The following is a 12,342-nucleotide window of genomic DNA, read 5'->3' on the forward strand; positions in this document are numbered from 1 at the left end:
TGTAAGGTGTGCCTTGTGCTGAGAAACCATTTTTATGTTTGTTTCGTTTTGTCTTTACAATGTATAACTAAAATGGACAATTGTTTACAAGGCTTAGCTAATGTATTTGCTTCTTTTAAAACTGAAATTTTCTTGTAATAGATAAACTCTTTGTATTATGATTTTAAGAAATTGATTTATGAAATGAGAGCCAAGGATAAGCTGGATTATCTCCTATTTAAAGCAAGACATTCATTGTGCTTTAGAATCAAACTTCCCTCCCTCATCCCTGTTCCCCATTATTACATTTTGCTTCCTTAAGACAGAACTGTTAGTTCTCTAATTTGGGTTTTCCTCTTTGGGAAACTAAAAATACAACTTAGTCACTATCAGTAAGGGCCAGTGGTAGGGAGAAAAACTCAAGAAAAGTTAATGATTCTTTCTTTCTAGTTTGATCATGAGTCAACCTGAAGACTTAATCCTCAATTTAATTTTATAGGTTTTTAATTTTTCTAGAATGAAACCAATGAAGTGATGGAAAAAACAAAGCACAAGCATTGATTAGAGATGTATTCAGAAATAATATTTAGTTTTATAACAGAAGCAGCTCAATTCATTGGTTGGAAAGTAGGCAATATTAATCTTATACTTGCTGTTAGAGAATGGCTACGAAATGTAATTTCCATTTTACCACACAAACTGCATGTCCAGAACATTTGTGAGATGTGGTGGTAAGTGATGTGCTTGTGTTTGAGTCAAATGCTGAAGAAACAATGTGAAAAATTTACATTCATCCATTGTGTCTCTTTCTCAACCACCTTGTATGTCCCACAGTAATACGGATGTGCATGATGTATATATTTCTTTGAAGTTTTCTGCTGAGGTTAGTTTGCATTCAGAACTGAGTAATACAGGAGATGTAAATTCACCAGAATCCTCTACCCCCAAAACCACTCCTGACCAAGGTCTGCTGAGCACACTTGCTCCGTTCCTCACTAAGGTGTCCATCGGCCATCACAGGAGTCATGAATAAAAATGCTCTTTGTGTTCTCAGCAGACAGAAGGAAAGGAAGAGTTTATCCAGGAGCTGTTCCATGGAAGCTCTGGAAGGCTTGGAGAGAGCCAGTGTGCCCACCCCTACAATTGTGGCAGGATCCAGCTGAGCCTACCTTTTTATATTTATATCCATTCTTTGTCATTGTCCTCTTCCACCAATTTCATTATGGTGCCATACAGTCATGGGGTTGTGAAGTCCTGAGAACAAAAGGAGGGAAAGCAGCCTGGTAGTGAGGCACTTACCACAGTTTTCCCATGGGAATTAAGTACTGAAATAACAAATTTTTAAAAAAGAAAATTAAGAATTAATAATTAGAAATATAAATATGGACTGAAAAGTCTTCATCCAAGAGCAGGAGGGTTCATCATCTTAAAAAAAAATGTAGAATGTGGGGCTGGGGCTTCAGCTTAGTGGTAGCAAACTTGACTGGCATGTATGAGGCCCTGAGTTTGATTCTCAGCACCATATATAAAATAAAATAAAATAAAGATCTATAAACATCTAAAAAAAATGTAGGATGTGGTTGAAAATGAAATCATAACCACTGATTTTATAAAACACTGTACATTATGTTCCTTTGTGTTGAAGTAAAAAAAAAAAATACTGGGATATCCATGTAATATATGAAGTTTGGTGAAATAAACAAGTTAGGCAAAAAAGCTGATGCCAGCTTTTATCTGTGTAAGTTGACATCAATGTGTCATAATATTCTTTATTTTAGGAAATTAGTATACCTTATAAAAAGTTTAAAAGGTAAAAGATTACTACATGTTGAGTTAATTTTCACCTGTCTTTTCTTCATATTTTAAGCTATGTGATTGAAGTATTTCTTTTAATAGTTTCCTACTATAAATTTGTCTAAAATTTCATCTGTAAATACATCATTAGCTAATATCATGTATGGATTTTCTATTGGTTGTTTGAAGACAATAGATGCATTTTGTCAGAAGGGCTTGTTACATAATCATACGGCAATAATAAAATCATAATTTATCCTTCCTTTTTATATTAATAATTTGAGGACTAGATAAAATGTTTCAAAATTAAATTTTGATGTTCAACCTTAAAAAAAATAACTTTTGAGGGACAGAGAAAAAATACTTGCCTTAAATTGATAATACAGATAAACAAATATAAAATGTATGAAATATTCATTTACCACAGCTTCTAATTAGGCACAAAGATAAATATTTTCACTGTGTGTCACATTTTGCCTTTAATCTGGGGTATAGCCATTGGGCTCCCCATTCTGTACACGTGTGCTGCTTCATTTTCTCATCAATCATTTTCCCCTCTTCTCTCTGGTAGCCTTCCAATATAATCAATACTATACATTCTGGAAATCTCCAAAGGTGACTGCCAAAGAGAAGAAGGAACCAGGATAAGAACTGATAGGTGAGTTAGAGAACTGACCCTTATTAATCATGCAAGCTTCTGCTTGAGATAACCAGGATCCAGGATGCACATAGTCCAGCTGGATATGGGCTGGTGCTCAAAATATATTTTCATAATAAAAGGACATTATAAATACATTAAACACAAAATAAAACCAAGACTGTCTTCTTCATAAAAGGAATATTCTAAGGGTAAATCTGATAAACTGATTTAGATACTGTACAACTAACTCCCAGACTCTGGATAAGCTGTTTCTAACATATCCTTGGAATGATTTCAGACTGACATTCATTAATTTCTTTAAAGTCAGCATATTAAGATAGCTAACTTCATGTTTTCTATATAAACAGACCCTCTGAGCATGAATCCTGGCCTAACTACTTACCAGTTCTTAACTTTCTAATTTTTTTATTTCCTTCCCTTAAAAAGACACTATAATAATTATACCACCTATATGGCTGTTGTTAAAAATAAGGAGACAGTGTACATGAAAAGCTTATCATGATATTAAGAACACAGTGAGAATTTAAAATAAGCAAGGGAGCATCACTTGTCTCATGTATGATGAATTCTCTCCAGTTGAGGTACGTGAAGCACCACTCATTTCTTAGCAATGGTTTTTACCTGTATTCTATTTTGATAAATCATAAAAGAACACAATTCTGTGATTATATACCTGCTCATATCATCCAGAATGTTCTAGCATTTTCTTGGAAATTTCTAGATAAACGTTCACACACTAGGGATTTGTAAACTCTTTTTTGCCTTAACTCCAATCAAACTGTTCAAGTATGGACTGCCTGAACAGCTTATGATCTCTTAAAGATCCTCAAAACCCACACAGGTTTGGATAAACTTCATCCTGCCAAGCCAACTTCATGTTTCCACAGTGACAGGCCTGCTGCAGGGACTCTCAGAACATGTGGATCAGTGGGAAAAAACCTGCCAGTGAACCTCAAAAGCAATGCTCTGAGGCTTGGCTTCTGACTCATCTCTCTGGGCCACACCATTCTTCCCACAAAAATATAATATAAGAGCTGTCAGTAAAAGATTTATTCTGTCCAGGGAAACTTGAAGCCATATAAGTCAGAGCTTTGTGACACTGTCTACTTTCTCTCAAGAGCATCAGAATAATTTCCACAACTTTGTACCATTTAAAGTCAACTATGGAATGTATACCTCAGATCAAATCTATACTCCTCCAAATAACCTTGACATGTTTACAGTTATATTCACTATAGCACTGATGCTGATTCTTTTTTCTGCTTCCTAAAAATCAGGATGTACACTGGAAATAAAGTGTCCTGTTTATTAATCAAAGCCAACTGAATGGCTCAAACCAAAATGACCCCCAGCACCTGCACAGCAGAGAAGGCCTAACATTTGTAAACATCCATGATGGAAGCTCCAACCCACAAGCTCATGCACAATATCAATTTTAGTTTTAAATTTTTCCTCCATTCTCATTACTGAGAAAGTTTATATTTAGAACTTTATTTTGGGAGAACTTTTCTTGCCCTCACTGTGACTGTGCTCCCAAATCATGGAAGAAATCTTAATCCTCACAATGAGCTCTCCAGAATGCCCAGATCACAGTAGAACATCCAGCTTGTCACTGTGGCTGAGTACAGATAGCCACTTGCCTCTCAGGGTGCACAAGGCATTCACTCTCAGTCACAGTGATTCTGGCCGTGTACATGTCTGGCCCAGCTTCCCAGAAGAATGCGCCAAGCAAGTAGACAGGTGTTTCATGCTTGCTTTATGGAGACACCAGTTTCATCCAGACATGTGGACTTTGGCAAAAGCAAAAACTTTCAGCTAGCATCATGGCCATGTGCCTCCTCTTTTCAAAACACAAACTGGTTACCCTTCTCATTCTGACAGACATCATGCAACCTTAGGAAGAGAAAAGTCTCTAAGCTAACCTCAATGCAGTGTATCTGGCCTGCTGGCACTGGAGAGACCATGTAAAACCAGTTAGGTTTCCTACCAAGGTATCCATCAAACATTTGGCTTCCACAAATGTGTCTGCCTAATTCACTTAAAAACCTATTGCAACAACTTCCTTGCCTTGGCAACCACCATTCCTCCTCCTGGCCCACCTACTCTCCCTTCCACACAGCTCTTTCCTTGTCATCTGGCATGGACCTCATGCTCATTATTGTAAGCATGTTCTTAGCAACACCGCAGCTGCCAGACCTCTCTTCCTCCCTCACTGGCAAAACCCCAGTCCAGCCAAGTTCCCCTTAGCACACACACACCACCTGGCTCCTGCTAAGGCCCCACCACAAGGCCCACGTGTGCTTCGGCAATCTCACCACAGTTCCCAGACCAAGGCTCTCTTCTTACTCTGGGGTAATTTTATGCCTAATAGTAAAACTTAATAGAAGAGTGACAGCAACCTGAAAAGAGGCAGGACCATGGGGGACCCAGACCTCTCAGGAATGAAGGTTTGCACCTTCTGTGGTGAGGTACCCCATGACCAAGGATAGCTATGAGGTGTGAGGTGTGGTGAGAATGAAGAGTGTAAGCACAGGCCACAGCCCCGAGACTAGTCACATGGGGACTGCAGTAGGGAGGACATCAGATAAGCAGAGCAAGTGACAGAGTTATGGACATTTCAGCCATCAACTGCCATTCCTGCCCTCTTTAACAAAAACTACTTCCACATTTGCCACGGGGGCCAAAAGAGCCCCCAACAAGCCCCCTCAATGCTTCACCCTCCTTGCTCTCATACTGCCATGAAGTTCAGATGAGAAAGAGAGGGACCTGAAAATCAGAGGCCCTCAGACCTTGGGCTCAGGGCCAGCTCACAATTCCATTGATGGTTAGGTTGCACCCAAGTGGAAAAATGAAATCAACGATCATAGGCTAACTCTATGGCAACCGCTAACTAAAAGACTCAGAAACGATCAGACATTAATTGGGAATTTCCCATAGCATCCACGAAAGCCTCTGCGATAACCGTATCTCCCACAGATGCAGACACTGCCTGAGAAACTGCCAGGAGCACAGAGGGCTCTTGCTATCTGGAGCACTCTGATAATGCATTGCATGGAACATGAAGTTTGAGAATATAAAAAGTGAATCAATTTCCTGCCAGTTCCAGTTGGATTGGGAAGCTGAATGTCATTTTGTTGGTCTCCCTTCAGAAATGGAGCAGAGGAACAGGCATAGAGTCCTCATCCATCTTCAAGATACAGGCTTCTAAGTTCTTTCTAAATTGAAATCACTGGTGGAAATAGACAGTAAAATTCTGAATGATGGCTCATTGCCCAGAGGTAAGGGGAATTCACCCCAGGAAGAAACCAGACTCAGGGATCATAGTTTGTGCCAATCCTCTGCAATTCAGACCTGGCACCTGAGAGCACAGCAAATGCAGAGCATTTTCCAGGAGCTCCACTTTCCAGACACCACATGGGTGGTCTGCCACTTGGGCAGTGCTAGCTAAACAGCTAGCACTGCCCCTGGCCAGCAAGTCCTCATCTGGCAAAAACATTCCACAGCTGTAGACTCCTCCCAATACTGTTCCAGTTTTTCTTGTACATCCCAGCCTATTTTGATCAATTTGTCACCAAGCATATGGGGGAAATGGCAAGACACAGGGTACCTGGTCTTTGTTTCTGCCAAGAGAATATTTAAGAGGCTGGATCTTCCCTTCTGCCTCAGCTAGACAGCATCTCCCTTGTGAATTGGGGAAAGGGTGTGCTGGCTGGGTCAGGGGCTAGACAGAAGAGGATCTCCTCCTGGCCTCAGAGAAGTGAGCATCTTGCAACCCCCTTCAGGAGTCCCCTTTCCTGGACATAGTCCCATAAGGGAGCTCATGACCCAAGGCTGGATGCCCAAGCATGACCAGCAGGACTCCAAACAATTTTAGGAAATAAAGTATGGAACAAAAAGTTTCCACCTTTGTCCAGGAAATGGCTTAGAGTAGGCAGAGAGGGACACTGGGAAAGGACACCCCACAGTGGGGTGGGGGAAGGACAAGCCAGGTCAGCATCGTGTGGGTGCTTTGTAGTACTTTTCCATTTGCTGAGTGGTTTTGTAGATATTGTATCTCATTTGAACAGGGTGAAAAAAGTCAGTAAATGTGATGTGGAATCAGATAAGCCCAAATTGGGTAAGATGAAGCCTCATGCTCTCAAGTGCATGCTGTGGAGATGAGTCAGTGTTGGGAGGTGGCCATGGAGTGTCACCATCCAGCACTGTCAGAGTCGTCCCAGGAACTCATGAGTGTCCACTTTACAGCTTACAAGGATTGATGAGTGCATAATTTCATAATAACATCACACAAAAGCTATAGAAACTTCTCACAACTTAGAAGTCTGAGGCCCAAAGATGTTAAACAGTTTCTCACAATCCGAAAGTTCTGAGAGCCAAGGCCCACCAAGACTTCTAACTTTATTCCCAGGGAAGAGAACTTGAAGGACAAAGGGGTGAGTCTAGAAGCATAAAAGGGTGAAGCCAATCCCACTGAAGACAGGGAGCAGAGGACACGGAGCCAGCTGTCCAGCAGGGGTGCTTCTTGGGGACTAGAGATCTCTTCTAGTGGCAGTGATTTGCACTCTCATGGCAGCAGAGCAACTATCATCCAACACACCTTGGCCACCTGTTCTCTCTGGTGTTCAGAGATAGCAGAAAACCTGGGAAACTCTGGGCTCAGAGCTCCTGAAGGCATGGGGAGAGGAGGGAGACATCCAGAATGCAAGTCTTCAGCTTCCTCTCAGCACCTCCCTGCACCAATGTGTGTAGTCCACAGCTGCCTGTGTATGGGAACTTAACAATGAAGCTGGACAGAGGAGGGTAGAGAGCTGGAGGAGCCTCCCCCTGGGTGTCTGAGCTCACAGAAGGTGCTGTGGTCTCTTAGCCAGCCCTGATCCCTTCATGCTCTCACAGGTGGGATTTTGCATGGATGAGCCCTTCAGTGGTGGCACCAGGACATGAGATAATCCTAACTCATTCCTGGCACTAAAGGACAGGAGCCTCCCTTCTCATAGTTCAAGAAAGCATAGTAACATGCACAAGGCCCTGGGTTCAATTCCCAGCAAAACAAACAAAAAATTAAATAAAAGAATTTTTTTGGACTGGGGATGTGGCTCAGGCGGTAGTGTGCTTGCCTGGCATGCATGCGGCCCGGGTTCGATCCTCAGCACCACATACAAACAAAGATGTTGTGTCTGCTGAGAACTAAAAAATAAATATTAAAATTCTCTCTCTCTCTCTCTCTCTCTCTCTCTCTCTCTCTCTCTCTCTCTTTAAAAAAAAAGAAAGCATAGTAAAGCTTGACCCAGGGCCAGCTCTGGGCAGGCACCAGGAAGGAGATGGGCACCAATGTGGCTCAGGAAAAACCATCAGTCAATACCAAGTACTCAGTCCCAACTGGGTCCCTGTCATCCCAGGAAAATATAGGCATCAGCTTCAGAGAAACACAGCTGTGAGATTTGGACAGGGAATGTGGAGAAAGCACTAAGTAGAGCACAGAGTGAGGCAGATGTGCAGAACAGAGGCTGAATATTCAGAAGCTGCAGCCTAGTGTGGTGCTTCTGAAAAGAAGGAGAACAGCAGGGACTTTGGTTTGTACTCTGTGTGCTTTGTTTTGTGGGAACTTTCAGGATGTGACTTGTTCACATGCCACTCATGTGATGATATAGCCAAGTGAAACAAGCAATGAGGAGTGAAGTCACTGTTGCACATGGAACTTTCTGGTGCTGAGCAACTCATTGGTGGGTCAGGAACACTAAGGAGAAATCCTCTTCTCCACCATGTGCCTGATGGCTCACATGCGCTTCCTCTGGGCCACTGCCCAGAGCTTCTCTTGTAGCTGTGGACCTCTCCAAGGCAGAGGAGGACCTGTTTGCTGTATCAGGAGTGATTTTTGGCAGGGCACAGCCCCATCCAGCAAACCTGCTGAAGGAGAGCAGAGGGAGACAGCGCTGGCCTTCTCCTGTGCTGAGTGCTAGAGGTGCAACCACAGCAGGCCACTCATGATTGACAGTGTATTGCCAAAACCATCGACCCAAGAGTCTCTTCATAATGCCCCCGCTGCTTCTGTCTGGGCTCTCCAAACAAGACTTTATAGCACTCCACCTTTCCACATAGTTAAAAATACATAAATCTACAAAGAAAATCCTCCCTTCAAAAGGAATTTGCATCCTTTTGTGTGCCAAGGCTGGGCATCTTGGACACAGCTTTTCGTCTCTAATTGTCAGATCTCCTCTGGTAGGCCTGTCTCCCTTCCTGTCATGTTGTGCACTCCACCACTCCTTCCCGCTGTCTACTGCATGGGTGACACAGGGGCTCAGAGGTTGATCCCTGGGTGTTTAGAGCCACAGACCACCCTTTCCAGGGACGAATCACCTCCTGCACTACCCAGAGCCCACGAATGCTCCCCTTCCTGTGTCTTCATGAGAAGCCCGACTGCCTCAGATCACACCTGACTCCCTCTGTGTGCCTCTGCCTCTCTCCTCTACTCTCCATTCCCACTCTCTCCACCCGCTGGCTGCTGGGCTGGCCAAGCAAGTGGACTGCTCCCTGCCCACACTGCTCCCTCAACAGGGAGCTCTCTCCTAATCCCCTATCTACAGCTGCTCACCTTCTCACCCTCACCAGGGCTCACATACAACCCTCTGTGCCAGCCACCAGGTCTCCATGAACAGTCACTTCACTTCGTGTCCTCTGGAGTTTCCTTGTGGGATGTGCAGGTCCCTAATGAGCACAGGCTGGTACTCTGCTGCGTTAACCCACAGCATACAGTGCACAGCAGTGCAAAACATATCAGAGAAACAGAACTGGAAAAACTTTTAATTTGGGGCTCTATCAAGCTCTGTTAAGCAATACATTACAATAGAGTTTTTAATTGATTTTTTAAAAAATACATGAAGGGGAATGCATTAAAATTCTTACTACACATATACACCACAATTTTTTATGTCTCTAGTTGTATATAAAGTATGTTCACACCAATTTGTGTCATACATGTACTTTGTGTAATAATGTCCATCATATTCCACCATCCTTACTAACACCCTGCCCTCTCCCTTTCTCTCCCACCCCTCTGCCCTATCTAGAGTTCCTCTATTCTCCCATGCTCTCGCTCCCTACTCCACTATGAATCAGCCTCCTTATATCAGAAAACATTCAGCATTTGGTTTTTTGGGATTGGCTAACTTCAATTAGTATTATCGTCTCCAATGCCATCTGATTACCTGTAAATGCTATGATTCTATTCTCTTTTATTGCTGAGTAAAATTCCATAGTGTGTATGTGCCACATTTTTTTATCCGTTCATCTACTGAAGGGCATCTAGGTTGGTTCCACAGTTTAGCTATTGTGAATTTTGCTACTATAAACATTGACAGGGCCTCTGTGGTTATGCTGGAAGGATTTCAGCCCCTGACAGTGAGCCTGGGGCCAGCTCCAACCCCACCTCTCAAGACCTGGCTTTGAACAGAGAACACAAGCAGCCCAGACCATATTCCCCCCCCCCCCGAAAAAATCCACAATTTTGCAATGATCAGTTTCTCTGGAATAACCACAAACTTCCAGTTGCCTGAAGATTAACCTACTGTGGCGAATTACCCAGGAACCTAACTTCTTCCTGTAACAGGGTATCACATTTATGGCAATAGAGACTTGGCATCTCAACCAGCCGTGTTGTATTAATGGATATCTAGCCCATGTCATGCCATTTGCAAACTGCTTACACCTTGTATTATTTGGTGGAGGCATGAGTTCCTGCTTGGTTTAAGAGCTTTGGGGGCAAAGTTTGGTGGCAAGGTTCTGGATTATTTGGGGGAAAACAAGAGACAGAGGGAGGGTGTGCAGCTAGAAGGCAATTACTAAATGTGTGGCACAGATATTGGAAAGAAATGGAATTCTCAGGTGTTTGCCAAGTAAGACAGGAACTGCAAGATTGAATAATTGTTGGGGAGGGGAAGACCAGAGAGGTATGACTCTGAAGGTGTTTTCCCTTTTAGAAATTTTTTACTGGGATAAATTTCATCATCCTAAAGTACACAAGTGACTAAGCAGTTTGTAGTATACTCCTGGCCTCTGGACAACCATCACCATGTCATATTTGAAATACTTCCATCACCTCCTAAAGAAGACGTGCAGTTTCTGCAGTCACTCCCAGAAACCCCACCCTCATCTCCCAATAGCTCCCCTACTTTCTCTCTGCATGAATTTAGCAGTTCTTAACATTTCCAATAGAGAGATTATACCTATGAATTCTCATTTTTTCCACGTGTACAAATTGCAGGATCACATTGGTTATACATCCATGTGTATACATCCAACAATCCTAGTGTCATACCCTATTTGAATCAAATGTATGATATGTCATGATCATTGTATTGTCTTGAGCAACTACTAAAAAAAGAGAGAGAGAGATTACACCTATTCTTTGATAGAGGTGTCTTTCTTTAGCTCAAGGTGTGGAGGAGCCCTGAGGGGCACGTATCACAACTGACTTCCTCTAAAACTGGAATAATCCATATTCCACCTCCCTCATCCTCTCCATTGTTCTCTCCATTCTTTATTTGGGTTGTTTCTGCTTCTTAGGCTTTGTGGACAACTGACGTGGCTCCCTGCAGCTGCATAGCCAGCCTACTGGTCCCTGTGGTGAAGTAAAGTGGCAACAGAGTAGTGGAGCAAGGAGTGGTGGCCTCAGTGGGGTCCAGGTGGTGAGCAGGACCTACAGCCATGTGAACCCACCATGCAGGCTCTCTTAATGACAGCCCAGGCCAGTCAAGCCATGCCCACCTGTCACCCTTGGTCAGCCAGGCCTGGGCCCAATACTGAGGCCTGTGGCAGAAGCCTGCTTCCTGCAGTGGTGCATTCCCATTCCAGCACCTAAACCTTCCCCTTCTGACCTGCCCTGAGGAAATGAAAGTTGGCAGATCTGAATGGAAGTCAGGACTCCAGAGCTGACCAATAGCATTATTGCCTTTCCAAGCTCTCATTAGCATAAGTTTGGACCAATAGCAATAACCCAAGAGCTATATACACCCTGAAACATGCCTTCCCTGACAAATCAAATCTGCTGTTGCTGTCACCAGCATCTTCTGTTTTATGACAAGTGTTTGGTTTCCGATCTTCAATAAATGCTATGGTTACGTTGATTCATGCTGGTTTGTGGATTCCATTCATCAAATACACAAGACAAAAAGCCCAAATAGAAAAAAATTGGTGGTGTGCTTCTGGGGTCTGCTGCTGCACTTCTTGGCTCCACCTGCCAACAACCATAGGGAGCTTGGTTTTGTCTCAAATCCATGGTTTTGTAATGTAGCTATGGACTTCACACACACATTATTATCTCATTGTGTGCTTTTAGTCCTCCAGAGTGTATACTTAGAGGGGACTTGTTGGGTTATGTGGCAACTCCCCGTTCCACTCCTTGAATAGTCTCCCCTGATGTGACATAATGAAAAACAGGAGTAATGGAGGTGGGGCATCTCTGTTCTCCTTGGTGCCACACAGCCCCATGCGCCTACCTGTCTGAAGACTCTCAGAACTGTAGCTTTTAGGGTCAACTGGAGGTTCCATTGTGTGGGTGTGCATGAGGACTCACTGGCAGAAAGGAATATCAATCCCTGTCTCCCTCTCTTCCTAAAGATCCAGGAGTGAGCTCAAAGTTTCACCCTCTGATTACATGCTGGCCACCTTGGCACCCAGCCTGATCTTCCAAGGCTCCTCATGATTGTGCACTCAGGTAAGGCTGACAGGGTGTACTGAATAAGCAGCCAGTCAAGCACTGTGCCTTGACACTCCTTTGTAAAGGGAAAGCATGCCCCATGGTGGGAAAGGCCAAGGCACACGGGAGACTGCTGTAATACAATCACTCTGCCTCTGCTCTCACCACCATAGTGCATCTCCTAGGACTGCTGCAAGGGCCCCTGCTGCCCCAGCAC

Source organism: Marmota monax, unplaced genomic scaffold (genome assembly GCF_021218885.2).
Source record: "Marmota monax isolate L192 unplaced genomic scaffold, Marmota_monax_Labrador192_F-V1.1 WCK01_AAM20220418_F8-fsc00076, whole genome shotgun sequence".
NCBI classification, from domain to species: Eukaryota; Metazoa; Chordata; class Mammalia; order Rodentia; family Sciuridae; genus Marmota; species Marmota monax.